The following is a 4,985-nucleotide window of genomic DNA, read 5'->3' as shown; positions in this document are numbered from 1 at the left end:
GATTGATGCAAAGATGAGCCATTTATATTGCTCGTGTCCACCAAAACCGAGCGAACAAGGAGGGGCGGTGTTCGAGAGGCTCAAACCTGTAATGTATCAAGGGTAACTTGTGACTGACTGACCGATCTACAAATAATGAGTAGTTATTTATAATAAAATGTTTCTTGTAGATCAGTCAGTCGGCCGTCGCCTGTATTGTCGGCTGCAACGTCGAACAAGCCCAGGGAGTTCTATTAACCTGAGCAGTTGTACATGTGTGTCTGTAACAACATTTAACGTGAGCAACAATAGTGGAATTGGCATGAAAACATGCCACAATTGTACTAGGTAATGCTAAACCAGGTTGGAATGTTATTATATAAATTCAACAAAAGATAATTAGTTGGAATCGCATTGTGGATGTATTTGAATTCAAAAATGCATTGGGGGCATGTGTACAGCCTGACCTATGGATGGGGTATCAGCCTACTCAGTGACACCCACAGAACACAATTCTAAGGACTTTATACACATATTAGCATCATAGTTCTTATTGCAGGATTTTGACTCAGGGGAATCACCATCCCAGTCTATTGTGTGTATTGAGCATTCAAAGTGCACTGTACAGCCTAACCAATGCATTGTGCACCAGTGGCGGTCGGGGAGACGTTTATTACAGCATATTGGATGACTCATTCATATTCCATTCACCCAGTTCAATATAACAGCGATAGGTTTAGGCTACTACATGATACTCAAATTTTCACTATACCAATCATGAAGTTGCTACAACCTAGCCTACAACGTTACAACGTGGGTGCACACAGGTCGAAAGAAAATGTTGAGGTGACAGACAGTGACACATTACATTTCACCTTGCACACTCTTGCCTGCATCTAGCTGATCTAGGGTGTAATCATTAGTCCAACAGTGGCAAAAGAGAGTTTATATTGGACAGATTCAGGTATGTTTATCCCCGTTCCGTTTGCTTCCATTTAAGAAACGTTTTTAAACAGAATCGACGGAATGAATGAACCCCTGATCACGAGTAATTACAGTATTCCTTCTCACATCTATGTGCTCTCCTCCTCTCACCTTTTCCCTTCATTTGTGACTTCAATATTTGAGGCGAAAAAACCTTTCCAAGCCAAACCATATCAAAACCGCTACACACAGCCTACATCATTGTCACCATATTAGCTAAAGTGATGTCATAGTCAAAATAACTAATAGAACTAATGCGTTAGTAAACCCGCTAGAATCATGAAGTAACGTTACAGTGTAAGCAGTTTAGCACTTATACTGGTGGGCCATGTTGGCAATAAATTAGTAAAACCAAAAGCCTACCTTGACTTGGAAGAGTTCCAGTGTTGTGTTGGATAGTCATAGCCAGCTATCTAACATAGCATTCCTCTGTTTGAGCAGGGTATTTGAGTTGGCAAAACTAGCTAGCTGCATTTGCTAGCTAAGTAAGTGAAAAAAATAATTTCTCTTTCAAACCTTCTCTTGCTTCTCCTTCATTTTGGAAGTAATGAATTTGTTAAACTGTTCAACTATTGTCTTTCTTTTTGAGTCAACTACTCACCACATGTTATGCACTGCAGTGCTAGCTAGCTGTAGCATATGCTTTCAGTACTATATTCATTCTCTGATCCTTTGATTGGGTGGACAACATGTCAGTTAATGCTGCAAGACTCTGATAGGTTGGAGGACGTCCTCCGAAAGTTGGCATAATTATTGTGTAAATCTATGGAAGGGGTGAGAACCATGCACATCCTAGGCGTTGTATTGAAGTCAGTGTACCCAGAGGAGGACAGAAGCTAACCATCCTCCGGCTACACCATGGTGCTACCCTACAGAGTGCTGTTGGGGCTACTGTAGACCTTCATTGCAAAACAGTGTGTTTTAATAAATGATTTAGTGACGTGAATATAGTTAGTATAGTGTTATCTAAAAAAATATATCATTTTTAGATAAAAAAAATCAAAACATTTTTATGAAATTCACTGAGGAGGATGGTCCTCCTCTGCGGAGCCTTCACTGTTGTGCACCCATGAAATGGTGTATCAGCCTACTCAGTGACATCCAGAGAACACAAATATGTAGAGTTTAAACAAACATTAGTGTTTTAACTCTTATTGCAGGACTTTGACTGAGGAAATCACCATCCCAGTCAGTATATCAAATAAAAATATATAAACTCAAATGTTATTTGTCATATGCTTTGTAAACAACAGGTGTGGACTAACAGTGAAATGCTTACTTAAGGGCCCTTCCCAACAATGCAGAGAGAAAGAAAATAGAGAAATATTAGAAAAGTCAAACATGTAATAATAGATACACAATGAGTAACGATAACTTGGTTATATACAAGGGGTAGATGTACAGGGGTACGAGGTAATTGAGGTGCCTTCAGAAAGTATTCACACCCCTTGACTTTTTTCACATTTTGTTGTGTTACAGCCTGAATTTAAAATATATTACATTTATGTTTTTGTCACTGGCCTACACACAATACCCCATATGTCAAAGTTAAATTATGCTTTAAAAATGAATTACAAATGAAAAGTTGAAATGTCTTGAGTCAATAAGTATTCAACCTCTTTGTTATGGCAAGCCTAAATAAGTTCAGGAGTAAAAATGTGCTGAACAAGTCACAAAATAAGTTGCATGGACTCGCTCTCTGTGCAATAATAGTGTTTAACATAATTTTTTAATGACCAGCTCATATCTCTACCCCACACATACAATTATCTGTAAGGTCCCTCAGTTGAGCAGTGAATGTAAAACACAGATTCAACCACAAAGACCAGGGAGGTTTTCCAATGCCTTGCAAATAAGGGCATCTATTGGTAGATGGGTAAAAAAAAAAGCAGACATTGAATATCCCTTTGAGCATGGTGAAGTTAGTCATTACACTGTGGATGGTGTAACAATACATCCTGTCACTACAAAGATACAGGCGTCCTTCCTAACTCAGTTGCCGGAGAGTAAGAAAACTGCTCGGGGAGTTCACCACCAGAAAGACTCACAGCTGTAATCGTTGCCAAAGGTTATTATAACATGAATTGACTCAGGGGTGTGAATAGTTATGTAAATTAGATATTTATATATTTCATTTAAAATGCATTTGCAAACATTTCTAAGAACATGTTTTAATTTTGTCATTATGGGGTTTTGTGTGTAGCTGGGTGAGAAATAAAATCTGTTTAATCCATTTCGAATTCAGGCTGTAACAACAAAATGTGGAATAAGTCTAGGGGTATGACTACTTTCTGAAGGCACTGTATGTATAAAGTGACGGACAGTAAACAGTAGCAGCAGCGTATATGATGAGTCAAAAAAGGGTCAATACAGATAGTTAAATAGTTAACCAAATATCTATCCGGACTAACTAATTAGCAGTCTTATATCTTGGGGGAAGAAGCTATTTAGGGTGCTGTTTGTTCCAGACTTGGTGTATCGTTACTGCTTGCCGTGCAGTAGCAGAGAGAACAGTCCATGACTTGGGTGTCTGGAGGTCTTGGATGGTAGAGAGTGATGTACTGGGCCATACGCATTACCCTCTGTAGTGCCAAGCAACTGCCATACCAAGCAGTAATGCAACCAGTCAAGACGCTCTCAATGGTGCAGCTGTAGAAGATTGATCTTTTACCAAATCTTCTGTATACCACCGCTACCTTGTCACAACAAAACTGATTGTCTCAAATGCATTAACCTGTTAGGGCTAGGGGGCAGTATTGACACGGTCGGATAAAAAACGTACCCGATTTAATCTGGTTACTACTCCTGCCCAGTAACTAGAATATGCATATAATTATTGGCTTTGCATAGAAAACACCCTAAAGTTTCTAAAACTGTTTGAATGGTGTCTGTGAGTATAACAGAACTCATATGGCAGGCCAAAACCTGAGAAGATTCCATGCAGGAAGTGGCCTGTCTGACAAGTTGTTGTTCATCTTGGCTCTTTTTATTGAAGACTGAGGATCTTTGCTATAACGTGACACTTCCTACGGCTCCCATAGGCTCTCAGAGCCCGGGAAAAAGCTGAACGATATCGAGGCAGCCTCTGGCTGAAACACATTATCGCGTTTGGCAAGTGGCCGATCAGAGTACTATGGGCTTAGGTGCGTGCCCGAGTCGACCCCATGCTTTATTTTCTTTCGTCTGTTTACCTAAACGCAGATTCCCGGTCGGAATATTATCGCTTTTTTATGAGAAAAATTGCATAAATATTGATTTTAAACAGCGGTTGACATGCTTCGAAGTACGGTAATGGAATATTTAGAATTTTTTGGTCACGAATTGCGCCATTCTCGTCACCTTTATTTACCCTTTCGGATAGTGTCTTGAACGCACGAACAAAACGCCGCTATTTGGATATAACAATGGATTATTTGGGACCAAACCAACATTTGTTATTGAAGTAGAAGTCCTGGGAGTGCCTTCTGACGAAGACAGCAAAGGTAATAACATTTTTCTTATAGTAAATCTGACTTTGGTGAGTGCTAAACTTGCTGGGTGTCTAAATAGCTAGCCCTGTGATGCCGGGCTATCTACTGAGAATATTGCAAAATGTGCTTTCACCGAAAAGCTATTTTAAAATCGGACATATCAAGTGCATAGAGGAGTTCTGTATCTATAATTCTTAAAATAATTGCTTTTTGTGAACGTTTATCGTGAGTAATTTAGTAAATTCACCGGCAGTGTTCGGTGGGAATGCTAGTCACATGCTAGTCACATGCTAATGTAAAAAGCTGGTTTTTGATATAAATATGAACTTGATTGAACAAAACATGCATGTATTGTATAACATAATGTCCTAGGGTTGTCATCTGATGAAGGTCATCAAAGGTTAGTGCTGCATTTAGCTGTGGTTTGGGTTTATGTGACATTATATGCTAGCTTGAAAAATGAGTGTCTGATTATTTCTGGCTGGGTACTCTGCTGACATAATCTAATGTTTTGCTTTCGTTGTAAAGCCTTTTTGAAATCGGACAGTGTGG

Source organism: Salmo salar, chromosome ssa01 (assembly GCF_905237065.1).
Source record: "Salmo salar chromosome ssa01, Ssal_v3.1, whole genome shotgun sequence".
In the NCBI taxonomy this organism is placed as follows: Eukaryota; Metazoa; Chordata; class Actinopteri; order Salmoniformes; family Salmonidae; genus Salmo; species Salmo salar.
Note: the sequence above shows the minus strand (reverse complement) of the source record.